The sequence below is a fragment of the Dermacentor variabilis genome, chromosome 4 (assembly GCF_050947875.1).
Source record: "Dermacentor variabilis isolate Ectoservices chromosome 4, ASM5094787v1, whole genome shotgun sequence".
NCBI lineage: Eukaryota > Metazoa > Arthropoda > Arachnida > Ixodida > Ixodidae > Dermacentor > Dermacentor variabilis.
The window spans coordinates 54,669,638-54,687,285 of record NC_134571.1 but is presented as its reverse complement, the minus strand read 5'-3'; positions in this window follow the sequence as shown (position 1 = coordinate 54,687,285).

Genomic DNA, 17,648 nt, shown 5'->3' with positions numbered 1-17,648 from the left:
CCGGCATCTTATACCAAGAATGTCGGCAAGATACGCCATGTGCCAGTTGAGTATACAGAAGAACAACTGGTTGACTTCCTGAAGGACTTTGGCGTGACATCTGCCCGTCGTCAGGCACGCTACAATCGCCAAGAAGATGGAGCGGTAGAATCACGCCCTCTGAGATCTGTCATTCTCCATTTCAGAGAAGATAAACCAATGCCGCAACGAGTGCATCTAGGTTTCACGAGTCATCCCGTAGAAGAATATCACGGCCCTGCTCTGAGATGCTACAACTGCCAGAGATTTGGACATCTATCGAAGAACTGCCGCAGTCCACGTCGCTGCAAGATATGCTCAGAAGACCACGACCATTCAGAGTGCAAGTCTGTGTGTCATCCAAAGTGTGCCAACTGTGGCGGAAACCATACAGCTTCCTTCTCCGGGTGCCCTCAGAGCAGAGCTGCCTCAAGGTTGCGCAGACATGAGTCGAAATACGGAAGGCTGCCTCCTCGTATTGCGCCCCCACCCAACCTTGATGCTGTAAGATGCGCGCTTCCAACTGCCAACAAAGAGAAAGAGCAAGTGGTCAATATGAACTATTCTGCAGCTCTAAAGCACTCAGGTCGACAACATTCTGGCAGCGAGCGACACGATCCACCTCCAGAGAACACTACTCATCTTGCCCAGGCTTCGAGTGAACTTAGCCGACCTTCTAAACAACGCCCTGTACCACTGACACAGCAGCCTCGCCTAACATCTGAGCGACTACCTCAACATTCGCCTCAACAACACCTGTCATCCCAGCGACCATCTCAGTCAGCTCTTCAGCGACCTGCTTCGAGCACACATGGAGCTTCAGCGTCATTTGGTGATTACGCGTCTTTACCCGTGGCACAGATGATCCTGCCCGTGCTATTCACAGCTCTGCGTGCAATTCTCAGTGCCATTCCACACGCAAACAACCTTCCAGAGGTAAAAGCACTGCTTTCTATGGAATCGTTGGTGCTTCCACAACCACCAACAGCTCCACTGCAGGCTTACAATGAATAATCGTTATAACAATGTTTTCATATTTCAGTGGAATGCTAATAGCCTTCGAAATAAGTCAGCTGATTTTCGCAAACTAATAGCTCAACATAACTTTCCTGTTTTATGCATACAGGAAGCACGCGTACGAGATGACTTTCGTCTTTCGAACTATGTTATATATAAATCATCGCGAATTGCTGGAAGTAGTAGAGCGATGTTATGCGTGAGAAAAGACCTGCCGTCCTATTTAATACAGTCGAGCGATTCAAACATACCGGAGTTCGTAGCATGCAAGATATCTTTTAGAAATACAAGCGTCACAGTGATCAGTATTTATCTACAATGTTCTACCAAAATATCAGTAGACAGCTTGGTGAATGTGTTTGGTATCCCAAACTCACATGTGCTGGTTTGTGGGGACTTCAACGCACATAACGTCATCTGGGGCAGTGAATATAATGATTCCCGTGGAAGGATTATAGAGTCTGCCGCAGAAAAAAGTAATCTGATTGTGTTAAATGACAGCTCTCCAACGTTCTTGCGGGGGTTTCGTTACTCAAGCTGTATAGATGTTACGCTCTGCTCCCAAGACCTTCTTGATGGTGTTGAATGGTCAACGGACATAGAAACGCACGGTAGTGATCATTTTCCGATCCTGGTCAAACATCGCCTCATACGGAGTGAAGGGACCCGCCGCTACTCAAAGTATACTAATTGGCAAAGTTTTCGGCACCATTTAAGTAATTCATTGGGTGAAAATCCGAACTTTCAAAGTTTTGCAAATACATTGTGTGAGTCCTACAAGAACTGCACAAAGCAAGTCATTGTTCCAAATGAATACGCTGCAGTCGACGGCGAATATGAATGCCTAAGAGCAATTAGAAGGCGCGCAGAACGGGCTTACCGCCGCAGTGGAAAGCTAGACGACTGCAACATGGCACAGAAAGTTCAGTCAACTTCGCGCAGACGCTTACAAAAATTAGGTACAAGAAAATGGCGAGAATACTGCGCGTCGTTGTCTCCGTTTACTCCAGTTCCCAGAATATGGTCCGTTGTCCGATCTTTTAGTGGTCCAGTTACCCAGAGCCATCCCTTTCGAGCCCTTGCCGTAGCTCGAAGCACTCCGGAAACATCTGTTGCTGACGAATTTTGTCAACTTATATCCAGACCAGGAATTCCGTTTACTTGCCTACAATTTGCAAGTTCGACAACACTAGCAGAACAGAAGCTTCGTGCGTGCTTTATGTCACAACATCCACAACTTGATTGTGAGTTTAGTTTAAATGAATTGAAAAGTGCTCTTTCGTCATGCCGTACAAAGACAACCGCAGGCCCAGATGGTGTTACGTATGTGATGTTAAAGAACCTAGGTCCCGTAGAAAGAATTACTCTTTTGGAGATATTTAATGATATCTGGATAAGAGAGACTCTACCGGATTCATGGAAATTATCTCGGGTAATTCCAGTGCTAAAACCAGGAAAGACTCCACTTTGTCTTGACTCCTACCGACCCGTCAGTCTCACAAGCTGTTTTTCCAAACTAATGGAGAAGATGATAGACAGTCGACTGCAATGGTGGTGTGAACACACACATATGTTTTCCGACCACATGACAGGTTTTCGACAAAATCGTTGTACAATGGATGCAGTATTAGATATTGCCACATACGTCGAACATGAACGAAGCTGCGGAAATGTGACTGTAGCAGTATTCTTAGACATTCAAAGAGCATTCGACACTGTAAGTCACACACACGTCCTTGCTGGTATGTTAGAGCTTGGCCTACACGGTCGAACGCTGCGATGGGTGTCAAACTTCTTGAAAGATAGAAAAATATTTATGGAAACAATAGAAGAAGAAAGTAATTATCACAGCATCACGCAGGGCGTTCCGCAGGGCAGTGTTCTCAGTCCGTTTTTATTCAATTGTGTCATGGCAGCCTTGCCACAAAAGCTCCCGTCTGGTCTACGGTATTCTCTGTACGCAGATGACATCTGCATATGGGCCTCTGGTTCTAATATACAAGACATTCAAACAACGCTGCAAGAGGGCCTTGATAGTATCGACACCTTTTTAAAAGAAAGAGGCATGAGTCTTTCATATGCAAAGACAGCCGTACTTCCTTTCACTAGACGACAGTTGATAAATTTCCAACTTAGGCTTAACGGGCAAGCTTTGATGTTTGTGAAAGAGCATAAATTTCTTGGAGTTATTCTTGACCGCCAACTTACATGGGCTTCACACATCCGCGAAATTGAAAAACAGACCAATGCAGTAATAAACGTACTTCGGCGACTCGCAGGCACAACGTGGGGGGGATCAGTCTCTTCGCTACTACAAATTCATAACGCACTCATAAAACAAAAAATTGCTTACTCGGCACCTATTCTCCATGGTTTATCGCAAACTTCTGAGGAACGTCTTCAGCGTTTACTAGCAAGGGGGCTGCGAGTGTGTCTTGGGGTTCCGCAGGCTACCTCGAGTTCTTTAGTAATTGCTGAAGCTCGTCACCCCCCATTTCCAGTCATACGAACGGTTGAAACATGCCGACATATTTATCGCATCTTAACCCAACACGAAAAGCATCCATTAAATCTCGCGCTCACCGAAAGAAACAAAAGCAAAATTCACGATGTTGTTCGAGAACATAAAGCATTATTACCAAGATTTGAATTATGCAAAGTGGATGTTAGTTACCCTCCCTGGATGTTAACATACCCTAAAATAGAGTTTTTGGTTGACGGGATTATATCTAAGAGAGACATGTTCATAGTAGCCGCACAGCAACTGGCACTCTACCAAATTTACTCATTATATCCCCAGTACATCCACGTCTATACAGATGGTTCGTGTCGTAAAAATTCCTCGACTTCCGCATTCGTCATTCCACATTTAGCGCTAGAGCAAACATTTAAATTATCCTGAGAGACATCTTCCACCATGGCAGAACTATTTGCAATCCTGTGTGCTTTGCGTTTCATAACTTTAGAAAAACATTCGCAAAAATGGGTTATCTTTAGCGATTCGCAAGCCGCTCTCACATTACTACAGAGCAATAAGAAAAATTCTTTGAACACTTCGATATTGTATGAGACGCTCAAAGAACTTACAAAAGCAAGCGCAATGAACCACGTAATTGCATTTCAGTGGATTCCTGGGCACTGCAATATTCCTGGTAATACTGCAGCGGACGCAGCTGCGAATCGAGCGCACAATAACGCAGAGACAACCAATCTTCCCCTATTGCGTAGTGAAGTCCGTCTGATCCTGAGACAGATTTCTTGTCGTCTCAGCAAAACTACCTGGTTTGACCAGCAAACTAAGAACTCGGAGTTATACTCAATAGACCCATGTATAAACTTATCAATGCCGCAAACTCTAAGAGACAACAGAAAATTTGAAACTTTGGTACACCGGCTGCGTCTTGGTACTGCACTTACGAGACACTTCTTTTACAGAATAAAACGTGTCTCTAGTCCGCAGTGTTCTTGTGGCCATCCAGACGAAGATGTGCATCATCTTCTTCTCGAGTGCTCGAAATACGATACACAAAGAACGGTACTGCAAGCTAATTTGTTTATATTAGACAGAAGACCATTCACTCTACAAAAGATACTCGGCCCATGGCCAACTGCGGGCCTTCAAAAAAGAGCGCTTCTTGCTCTGAAAAAGTTTTTAGAGGAGACCAACATTTTGGGGAAATATTAAGTCTTAGATGATCCGAATACGCTAAATGAGTTACATAAACGTTGTTCGTGGTGCGTAGTTGGTTTATATGGGGATCGCAACTTTTACGCAATACGTATAATTCTGTCCTGTACTTGGAGTGCATTACAAGTGTTGTGTGTTTTGGCTGTTCAAAACATCGGACTTCATATATGCGTACGTGGACTGAACTCATGCACAGATCTTTGCGACTCATGTACTGTTGGACTGTATATTTTTTATTAATCCGGTGTTCTACTGAGTGTTATATTTAGTGTCGCTATTCTCCCTTTTTGCGCAAATTTGTTTCGTCAGCCAAGTGACAAGGAGTAGCCGGTGCCACCACATAAAGGCGCCAACCTCTCCTAACATTCACTTCAATAAAAAAAAAATAATAATAATAATATTATTATTATTATTATTACTATAGAGAAAAAAAGAAGACGAGTTATTGGCACCTGGCCTGCCTTAAAGGCGCAGTAAGTAAAAAAAAAATTAAGGAAACGAAATAAACTGTGAGTGAGGAAGAATAGAGACGCGACATGAAATCGATATGAGAAATTGTAGAGATATAATTCTCAACATGCGGAATCGCGAAAGAAAGTTCACCGACGCGCGCAGCACGTGTCCTTCATTTGCTCAATTCAACTGGAACAAAACGCGTCAAACCACCTCTGCGTGCTATTACGCTTTACCGTGATGAAAACGTTGCTTCTTCCTTCAAATCACCGGCTGCGTTTGCCGGCCGACAAAGAAGAATAAATGCTGCCTTAAAGAAAAGGCGTGGAAAGGGATTTTATATCATGTTTCCGTGTTTGTTCGACGAGTTTTCGCCGTATTTACGGCCATTCTATCGGCAAAGCAATAGAAAGAAAGTAACAGTGTGCAGAAGGGCGAGTCGCGCTGAGGTGATGGAGAAAATACGATATAGACTTTACGATCTGTGCCATACACGCTTGCTGTTTGGACTGTGGCAGCCGCGAATGGAAGTCTCGTGCACCTGCTTTCTTTAGCTTCTTTTTTCAGCAGAACCATCAGCGGTCCTCTGCAGTATAGTCTCCATTACGGCAGCTCCCTTCGATCTTTGCGGGTAACATGCTGGTAGGGAAAACGTCCGAAAAGATAAAGCAAAAAATACAACTAAGCAAAGGTGAAATTTGGTGAAAAGGGGAACAGCAGACGCGGTAAGGCGGTTGGTAAGATAGAATCAGCGGTTTGGCACTGCGATAAGAATCGGTGCGAGTCGGCGAGCTTCGGCTTCGACTGCGACTTCATTTCAACTCTATACGTTGCTTCGCGGCAACGGCTGTATTGCGAGAAGCTTTTCCTCGACGCTTGTGTGTCCACCAGAAAGCGCTGTAATCGGCCGCACCGGACAAAGGAGCAGCAACACCTTGGTTTGGGCGAGTTGATTTATAAATGGAGCTTTCATAATAAACGTGCTAAAGATGAAAACGAAAGGAACACATACGACAGGACGTCGTATCTGTGCCTTTCGTCTTCGTCTTTAGCGCGCTTTTTACGAAATCTGTCAGGACAAAGGAGGCACCAAAAAGGATAAAATTAACCAAAACAACGACGAAATGCGAAACCGCTTCGGGTAGAACTGTGACATCCATTCGAGGGCATAGCCGGCACCATGCATGTTATTTTGGTGATCGCCAGCGTTATAGAAGTGACTTATCGAAAAAATAACGAAGAAAGAAAAAACAAGAAAATAAATCTGCTTGAAGCTTCTGCACAATTCAGTTACTGATCCTTCCCCTGAGGGAACAAAGGACGCTTTTATTATTGTTAGTTCGACTGCTCCTTAGTAGCATCCAGGGCGCATACGTTCAGCGAGTGACACAGAACAGCGTCAGTTACACTTATCGCTAAGCTGAGATGCGAGATAGAGCGACGCGTTGCTTTAGTACCCACTATATAGTTTCGGACAGAAGCTCTCTCTCGGTAGCGACAACGTAATAGGCGTCAGGATTGACTGCGACTAGCGTCAGTCCAGCTGGAGAAAATTCCGAAGGCAAGCATCAGGTCAGGGGGCACACTGCTAAGCTTAGGTACGGAAAAAAAAAATGTGGGGTTTTACTTGGCAAAATCACGATCTCATTATGAGGCACGCCTTAGTGGAGACTCCGGAAAGTTTAACCGCCTGGGGTTCTTTAAAGCGCAGTTAATCTACGTACAGGGGTGTTGCCGCATATCGCCCCCATTGAAGGGCGGCCGCGGTGGCCGACGTTCGATCCCGCGACGTCGTGCTTAGTAGCCCAACACCATAGCCAGTGTATGGCGAACTGGTGTATCGGGTTGAGTCGTCCAAAGCGCTTGTTTCCTCTGTTTTGATTTCGCTTCTGCAGGGGTTAAGGCACCTCGGGTAATGTAAATTTAAAAAGAAATATAAACCTAACACATGGACGCGGAGAAAGAAGAGATATAAAAATAGAACAAGGAAACTATGGAGCGCGCAAAGGCACCCTCAAACGTGCTCTAGGTCGTGAAATATGAAAAGAGTTACATTTAAATGCATGCGCGCTTACGGTACCTCGAAGTCGAGGTTGCATGTAAAAAAAAAAGAAAAAAAGAACAGTTTGCGATGCACATAACGCCCACGGTGACATTACTGCAAAAGTCCACGGTCCGTGAATAAACCTCTAAGGAAAGCATATACTGTGCTCCAGAGCTCTCAGCTGGACGCAAAAATCTTACTCCTCACTGACATAAAGCGCACTTCTGCTCCTGCGCAGCATGGCCTGAGGAACCTTTCCGCCATTAAACCCCAACTAACCAACTTCTGCTCAGCGGAAGGTACTGCATGCGTGACTGACAGCAAAAGCGCATGCGACACTTACTATAGCAGAGCTCCGGGGAGGGGCAGACGGCCCTGCAGGGCTGAAGAGCACTTTCCGCTTATGTTGTATTCGCGTAACTGAAGTCAGCCAGAGGTCAAGTTACCTTTTACTACAAGCTGTGTGCCTAGCACGAACGCGGACTTAATATGTGACGTGAAAAGCAATAATATTGAAGGTCAATATATGTACCTCTGCACAGAACTTTTCCGCAGTGCAGAAACATATTAGGTTGGAGCAGAAGCAATACACTCCGCTGCGGATTTCCAATACGGGTTTCTCGGAAAGGCGACAGGCAAAGATATTAGGCACTAGATAACGTTTTGAGTGTTATGTGACTTGAATTGTGCAAAGGAAAGATACCCCGTGAGATCAATAGTTAAGAAGATAATTCGTAAATAATTGGTAATGACCACTCAAATTTGCGATTCATCGCACGAACTGGGATCAGCAACAATCGTCATTTCGTCCTACATCTCCTTTTTTTTTTTGTTCAGAAACAGTCACATCAATCAAACAGGCTGGTAATTCGTCAGATTTGTTATGACGCACAACCATTGCTCTTCCTTTTCACTACCGCATCTTCCAACATCTTTCTGCCAAGAACTGACGTAATACGTCATCATGGTAAACACTTGTGTCAGCAAAAAAATTCAGGGTAGTTAAATAAATAAAGATTTGCGGGTCCCACGCACTGTGGGAATCGATGTAAGTGAAGCTTTATGTGCTGTTTGCTTTGATTGACGATACTTGGCGGTGATATCGGTGGCGAATGTGTAATTTCGTCAGCGTTTAGTACAATACGAGAGTGGTGAGTTGATGTAAAATTTTACCTTGCGTGTACCACTGCTGTTTGTCTGCGTAGTCCAGAGAACGCACAGAGAGACGTGTTTACTTGAGGCGTTGTTGTGTGTCATTGTTCATAATCTCTGAGAGGGTCGAGCCTTATCATTGCCTTGCATGACACATCGCATCGTAGCAGAACTGTTAAACTTAAATTGAATCGTGAGGCTGTACCTAATTCAATTAATTTCATACTTGTATGTCTACATACATGCACGGTTTGCACCACGTTTTGCTGCGTAGCGAAAACACTCATGTTCCACGCGATGCTTATTTCGGACCTGGGTGTTTTCGGCGCTGCTGAGTGCATGCTTTGGAGCCATTTTGCTGGCGCCTGTTTACGTGCTCCTTCTGCGTACGATGGATGGATGGATGGATGGAATGGGTTAATGGAATGGGATGGATGGATGGATGAATGAATGGATGGATGGATGAATGAATGAATGAATGAATGGATGGATGGATGGATGGATGGATGGATGGATGGTATGAGCGTCCCCTTTGTAATGGGGCGGTGGGTTGCCCCACCAAGCTCTTGTTAATATATTACCTAACGTCGTACCTATGGCAAAAAGAAGAAAAAAAAAAGCTCACGATGAATTCCCATAACGAAACTTTGTGAACCCCTATTGTGAGTTTTGTTTTTGCACGCCTCGATGCCTCGATTGTTTGTCGTTTCCCTTCTTTTCTTCCACCAATCTTCTAGTTGCCGCTTACTAATCTCTACAGCGGACATGCTTGCTTTTACCCTGCTCTTGCTAAACCCAAGGGCTTCAAGGAGGCCAGAGATACCTAAATCGACCGCTAGGCAGATATCTTCCTTCCCATTCTAACAAAACGTCCTCCATCGTTTCCATAACTTTACCGCAGCAAGCACATGCTTGTTCTTCCTTCTTATATCTCTCTTTATAAGTGCATGTTCTAAGGCATCCTGATCTTGCTTCAAAAAGCAAGCAAGAGCAAGAGCAAAAGCAAGAGTAAAAGCAAAAGCAAAAGCATGAGCTTCCCTTTAAGTTATCATAAATTGTTTCTTTCCTGGTTTCATTTTTTCCGTCTTAAGTAATTACTCATGGCAGATTTCTTTTCCAGTGCCGCCACCGATGAGATTATTTCAGCCTCTCTGACTTTCCGCTTAACGTTCTTTGTTGCTGTGTTGCTCCCCTTACAGGCCACATACTTGCTGGTAAGCTTCCTAGTTCTTTTCTTCCACTGTGAATTAATCTTTTTCCTGTACAGATACCTAAAAGTCTCCCAACCCATTTACTTTCTTCCATATTCCTCAGAAGCTCTTCATAATCAATTTTACTGTGAGCTTCTAGCACTTCAAAGCTTGTCTAGCCCATATCACCTTGCACAGCTTTATTTGTAGCATTCCTGTGAGCGCCCAATGCGAGGCGTCCTACTGACCTTTGGTTGCCATCGAGTCCTAATTTTACCCCTGATTTCAAGCAAATAACCGCATTTCCGAAAGTAAGTCCTGAAAACATTCCACCTTTCCACATACATGATAGAGTGTATAAGCGCGACTGAACGAGGACGTAGAAAGGGCAGATACACAGAGACAGCGCTTCACTTTCAACTACAGATTTTATTTTCGCACGCATCGATGCATACATACCGTACGAGCGGCAACAAAAGTGACAGAAAAAACAACATTCCATGGTGGATATCAATGAAGCGTACCCGTGTGCAAGGCATGGTGAAAACAAATTCTGTAATGTTTAAAAAGATAAACCGAGGAACCGTATCTCCTTTTCAGATAGCGACACTGAAGGCTTTCTCACGCACCTTTCCTGTAATTTTGCAATTTAGTAAGCTTCCACTATCTCCCTTGTCATCCTGCTTTGAGCCCTATACAGAATGGAAGTACTTTCAAAGATGGGTTTGCAGGAACAATCTCGGCAATGAATACCCAAATGACCCTTGAGTACCCTAGTGACGTTATATCGATGCTCTTTAAATCTCTCATTGATGCATCTGACAGGTTTGGCCAACATACGTTCTTCCGCATGAAAGTGAAATGGCATAGACAACGTTATTAGTGCAGTTTACAAATTGTTTGCGATGCTGAGTAAAACATGCGTGTCTTTTGTTATTTTCTCTGTTAACCTGTTTGCATAGCTTCTGTAGACGTTCAGGGCAGAGAAAACCACGTCCACCCCAGATTTTGCCGCTATTCTTCTGAGATTATGTGAAATGTAACGAATGTAGGGTATCACAGCAATTTTCTTTGTTCTAGCAGTGGCACTGCTTCCATTCGATGCGTTTTTACACTTCCGGCTTAAGCCCTCCGCGACAGACGATGCATACGCATCGGGTAAAGCTGGCTTCCACTTTGTGGTCACCTGACTTTGTCAGAGAATAATTGAAGCACGATGTCACTACTGCGCGTTTTACGAGTTTTCAATGGGCAGAATGAAATGGTAAAACTGGCTTATTGCCTCACGGCTGCTAATTCCAGCAGGTCTTTTGTGGTTTTTTTTTCCTGTCACGTTTGTTTCCGCTCGTCGGTATATATGCATCGATGCGTGCGAAAATAAAATCTACAGTTGAAACTGAAGCGCTGTCTCTGTGTATCTGTTTCTTTCTACGTCCTCGTTCGGTCGAGCTTATACACTGTATCATGTATTCTAACCAACTAGCCCGTCAACGTGTTTTAACCATTTCCACATACCCCGGAGCACGTCGTACCTGTTGTATCCCCGTAGCGCTTTGTGTTTCATTATCGCTGCATTTGTCTTCCATATTATTGTCATTGGTTTTTCCTGTGTTTCCATATATACATTGCCTTCGTTTATCCATCTATCAAGGTATTTATGTTGTGTTACCCGAGGTATTTCCTGGCCCTGTTGCGCCACTGTCTGTTCACTTTTTTCGTTGAATACCATAACACCTGATTTTCTAACGCTAAATTTCAAACCTAAATTCTCGCCTTCCTGTCCACAGATATTATAAACAGACGTTGCAAATAACTTTGCTTGTTAGCTAGCAACACAATGTCGTCCACATAAAATAAACCTGGAAGCTGCTCCTCTACTACTGCCCCCGCCTGTTTGTATGGGAGATTAAACCCGATATTACTTCCTTCTAGCTTCCTTCTAGCTTCCTTCTACTTCCTTCTATTACTTCCTTCCCTCTCCATCCTCACGATGTGAATCATAAACAGCAGTGGGGATAAAGGGCACCCATACCTCAGTCCCTTGTTGATATGAACTTTCTCCTCGCTCCTCATCCCTTCCCAGCCAACGCGAACAGTATTTTGTAGGTAAATCTATCTCAAAAGCTGTAGGCAATCGTCGCCTAAGCATTCCGCTTCCAGAATATCCCACAAAATGTTGCGGTCTACGTTGTGATACGCTCCTGTAATGTCTAAAAAGACAACATATAATGGTCTGCTTTCTACTCTTGATATTTCAATACACTGAGCAAGAACAAATAAGTTATCATCCAGACGCCTATACCTAATCCGAAGCCATTATGAAGTTCTCCCCAAAAGCCATTATTCTCTGCCCATGCTTGCAGCTTTAACTTGGTTGCCTGCATTGCTCACCTGCATAATACCGATGCAATGGTCAACGGTCTATACAAGTGAATTCTTCCCCCCCCCCCCCCATACCGTTATAAATTAAATTTATTCTACTTTGTCGCCGACTGTCTGGTATTCGCCTATTTTCTAAAGACCTTTCCACTGCTTTCACCAGAGCTTCCTTACTTTTCGGTCCTAGTTGATTAATGAGCCTAACGGGAACCTCGTCTAGCCCTGTGGATGTGCGCTTAGGAATATTCTCTTCGGCTTTCTTCCAGTTGATATCTGTCACCACCAGCTCCTTTTCCATCTGGTTCTCTTTCATGCTCTTTTTTTCCTCAAATACAACCTCGTCGTTGCCTTGTAAAGATTCGACTGTTATTTTTCGAATATAATTTAATGCCGCGTCCCTTTCTAGTTTGTTTCCATCTTCATATAGGATATGTTGTTGTAATGTTCTAGACTTCCTGCTTAGTAATTTTGTGTGGTTCCAAAATATCGTAGGTGTGGCCTCCTTTTCCTCACGTATTTTTGACAACCAACGTTGACTTTAACTTTTTGTCTTTGATTGCACCGGTATTTGAACCATATATATTTTTCTCCCGGTATATTTCCCATATTCTGGCTACATCATTCTGCGGCAACTGCACTTTTTTTGCCTGTCTGTGCTCTCTAGATGCCTTCTGTCTTTCGGCGATCGCTTCTAGTATCTCCCTGTTCCACAGGCTGTTCGGTTTCTTTTTGCTTTCCAACGAACATGTTGCTTCTCATTTCGTATTTCCGTCGTTATTACACTTAGAAGCTCACTATATTCCCACCCTTTGCTTGGCCATTTGCAAAGTTCTTCGCCGGCTCTTGTGACTATATATATATATATATATATATATATATATATATATATATATATATATATATATATATATATATATATATATATATATATATATATATATATATATATATATATATATATATATATATATATATATATATATATATATTTGTTATTTGTTCAGTGTTCAGATTTGGACTGGCCATTTTGCGCTCCTTGCTCTCTTTCACAACTGCACTCGCGGATTCGCGGAAGCGAGCGTCATCTGGTGGCGTTGCAAGAAACCTAGCGGCGCACGCGAGCCAAACCACAGCAGCAGCGCCCGTAAATTCGGGAGAAGAGGCATGGAACCATCGCTTTAAAAATGAGGCTCTGCTTACGTAAAAGGGTTCGGCCTTCTAGACCATTTTCGTCTCTTAAAACCACGCGGCGTCTTATCTGTCCATTATGAAGGGTTCCTTGAATGGCGAGCGAAATGTGAGTGGGGCTCAGGTTTTTCGTTCCTTCGGCGTGTCCCCTTTCAGTCTGCTATTAGGGGGATGCAAAACCACATCAGGCAGCGCCCTTATTTGTGGGAGTGCTCCTACCTACACGCTTCATTTAAGGCATGCTTACACGGTATCCTGATATGCTTGTATCGTTATGCTGAATACGAGCGCTGCCGGCAGGACATTGAAGCTCTACCTGGTCGGCTATTCAGAGCTGCAAGCATCGGTGCAAACACGACTCTTTTCTTTTTTACTCGGTCACTAGACGAATAAAAGGGTAAAATAGGGCGAGGAGCCAGAGCCACGTAGGATCCGCGAAGATAAATACGAAATAGAAAAAAAGAAATGTGATAAGCACGAGATTAATGAGAGAGGCGGAGATTATCAAGCGCGGTATATAGCGAACGATGGCGAACGAGTAAGACAGAGGACAAGAAAGGTGCACGCGAAGTGTTTGTCGAGAGAGAAGACGGAAGGCGTTTGATGACATAACGTGAATATCAGAAAGTGTCACGAAACAAACCTGCAGCTGTCAAAGGCCGGCCCTATATGCAAGATGCGCGCAACGAGGGTTGACCTGCCAGAGGCAAACAACGTCTCCGATGCGCAGCCAAGCGAGAGCGAGCGAACTTCCACCAGTTTATTTTCGTTTGGGTGCACAGCTAATGAAGCGTAATTATTCGCATGGAGACACGAGAGCAGGATACGAAAGAGAGAGAGAGCTACGGAAGGCAAACAATGTGGCAAAAGTCGCCTGTCGGCGACAACGCAGCTGCTTGATGGACCGGCAAAGTAAAAAGCGAGACAGAGATGGAGGAATAATAGGAAAAAACGAAGACGCTGGCAGTAGAGGGGCTAGCGATTGGCTACACAATGGTTCCCTTCTTTTGCTGCAACAATATTTGCGGTCATATGCCGCTATTATCTCTTACGATATCGACCCGGCGCGGTGGCTTAGCGGCTATAACGTTGCGCGGCAAAGGACAAGGTGTAGAGATCAAATCGCGGTGGGTGTAATTCGGTGCGCGCGTAAATATAATAATAATAATAATAACACGCCTTTGTGCCGTGGATTGGATGTACGTTAGAGAACCCCAAGTGGTAAAACTTCATCCGCAGTCCCCCACTATGGCGCACCTCATAATCATGGGTTTCTGGCACGGAAAAGCCCTGAATTAATTTTTTTGTTGCGATATTAAATCCCGGCACTCCTCCTGGTTCTGTCACTTGCGTACAGTGGCGCACAAGCTTTTCAGAACTTTACATAGTAAAACGCTCTGTTTGTTTTGTTGGTGTATGGTCATTACCAAGAAATGTGTACGAAATGAACATGAGGACCAGTGAGAGGACAAAACGAGAACTTATCTAGGCGTCTGTTTTGTCCTCATTTTATATGTCGTGCTGAGTTTCTTACGTACGCACGCTCCGCACACTTTCGACCCAATTCGCTCTCGTGCATTGTTTTCCCCGAAAACCTTCGTTACGTGCTTCATGCGGTCGCTACTAAAAGCAGACCGACACAACGCAGTAGCTTAGCGTCTATGGCGTTACGCTGCTAAGCACGAGGTCGCGCTTTTAAACCCCAGCCGTGGCGGCCGCATTACGATGGGGGCGAAATGCGAAAAAGCGTCGGTGTCCCGTGCATTGGGGGCGCGGTAAAGCTCCCCTGGTGGTCAGAATTAATCCGGAGTCCCTCACTACGGCGTGTCTAGTAATCAAACCGTAGTTCTGACACGCAAAGCCCTTGAATTCAGAATTAGACAACAAATCAAACTCATTGGCTTATACTCAAGTGAGCTTATAGGGTCGCCTGTGGGCCGTATGTGCGATATCTCAGAGGCCATAGTACAGTCAGTCTACTGTTGCAGCCCCTTGACCATCGCAAGGGATCGTAATAATATCTACACTGAATCTATACATGGCGGGATCATATCTTGAGCTACAACATGTACAGTGCTCACGGAGTGATACGCGACACGGAGCATTTAGTAGAATCCTGCATATGGGCAAAGAACGCGAGAGCACCATGTCATGTCGCAAGGAATTTGGTCACGAGAGGTGACGAGGACTCCGATGCAGGTTTACGCGCCAGAATTGCGTCTATGTGACACGAACTGCAGCCAGTGCAAACGAAAGTATGCGAATTACTTAGCCCTAAATCGACGAATTTCATTCCGTGAGCACTGTACAGAGGTGAACAAAAGTAATGGACACCTGTGAGCGTGACGTTGATTCCGGTGTAGTGCAATTCTGCATTCTTGTATTATTCGTGAGCATGAGCATCGCTCTTGCTGACGTGCGCGCACTATCGCTTCGCGATTTGTACGAGAGCTTCTCTCTGCGCATTTAAGCTGTGCAACTTTTTATTCAATTATATGGACAATCCAGGTGCATTTCTGCCATCGCCGTCGCCGTGAGGTTCCGCATAAAGTTCAAGGGCGATAATATCGCGGCCACGTACCGTATGCTGTATGCGCGAGTGAAAGAGTTCGAGGGTGAGCCGGAGAACGAGGCTAAGTCTCGCACGCACGAGCTAGGAAGGCGGGCCGCAAGCGCACCTTCTGTCGCGCGCGTGGCACGAGGCTGAGGCGAGCGAGGGGGGCGGGCGTTCTTCTCCGGCAGCTGCTGCATATGGTACGGCCGTGCGGGCGCCACACTTTGAAAGCGATCTGCCACATGGCCAAAGTACGCGCCCGCGCGGGCCTCATCTTCAAAGCGATCTGCGATGCCTGCACGGTGCGCGTAGTGCAGGTAGCCTCGTATGGTGCTGTGCTTTCAACGTGTCGTTCGCGTGGAGTCGAGAAATACACGAAAGTCAATTCGCTCGCTGCTGCTTCCGCGATTCCTCGCTCCAGCGTTTTGACAGCGACTTTCCGCTGTCCCGGGGCGAGATGTGCTCATGTTCACCTGTGCGCGCGCGACACCCTGCTTGTTAATTTAGTCAGTAAGTGAATGTTTAGAAGTTTATACGGCCGCTCAGCCTATACTATCATTACTTTTTATGGCTATCTACTAATTTTCTATCGCAATCGGTGCTTTGCATTTCGGGCGAAACTGCAACTTTTTGTATTTATACTTCATTGCAGTGTTTTTAGCATGCAGTTCTTTTGGCACGGCAGGTTCGCTTTTATCAAAAGCACACGTCCTGTCTTTACAGGGTCATTGAACAATAACACACTGATGCATGAAGGCTATGGCAACGAGATCAAGTCCGGTTGATTAACGCTCTTCAGGATGAAAACAAAATACTTGTGTGTTGAAAACAAATTGTGTTGTCGTCTCCCTTCCTTCCTTGTTTGTGGCGCTAAATATGCTTTCAATTTACCAACACGCCCAACAAATGGCAATGCTACAAAATACTTGTCTGGATATTTCTCTAACTACTGCGAATAAAGAGTAACTCAACGCAAGAAAAGAAGCAGACATAACGAAAGACTAAGAGAGACAACAAGAGAAACCAGTGACCTGTCACTTGCGGCTGTGTAGTGTGCAGAGCCTTGAGGATAGCCTCGTTTATTTTCATTTTGATCAATAAAAAAGTTATCGCCATACACGTCCTCAGTCACTGAGACAACAGTGTGTTTGCTTCTTTTCCTACGGCACAGAAAAAAAAAGAATGTGACGAGCTGAGCAAGGTTTATCGATCGAACGCTGCCTTTGGTTATTCAGTGAAACGTAAAAAAAAAGGGGGGGGGGTAGCAGCATATTACAGTGTTTCCTGCGGAAACTCATTCACTGTGACAGCAGTATTCTCTCAGACTGAAGACTAGCATCTTGTTTTCACTTAACTGCGTTTTTCTCAAATAACTGCGTTCTCCTACTTCGAGCGAACTGCTAGAAGCCGGAGGTTATGGAGCTCTTGGTTCAGATGGGGGATGGGTGCGTGCGATCTTAGAATGATGTAATAATTTTAGGCAAGCATTTGAAGAAAAAAGAAAATTAACTATTCAATGTAATATTTTAATGATAATTTAATATATATGACATTAGAGAAAAGAAAGTGTTGTTTAGATAAATAATTTATGTGTTTGTCTTCTTTGTGATGCAACAGTTTCCTTTCTGCATAGAGTAGCAATTCATTTTGTGGAAATCGAAATACATGGACGCATCTAAGACCTCTTAGCCCCCCCCCCCCCTTCTCCAGGTCTAACCAGGCTACGTATATTTGGAGCAAATGAATAGCTTTATGAAACCTTATATTCACAGCTGTATTGCCAAAGACATATACCATATTGTTGTTCAAGGTGGCCTAACATTTTGCCACTTGTGTATTTAATGCAGACAGTCTTGGTGCATAATGTTTCATTTTCCTTTTTTTATGTTGTCATGGTGAGGTTACTTAGTGGTCAGCTTAATAGCTTTCGAGAAGTTATGCGAAACAGGTATATTTCCTGTTACC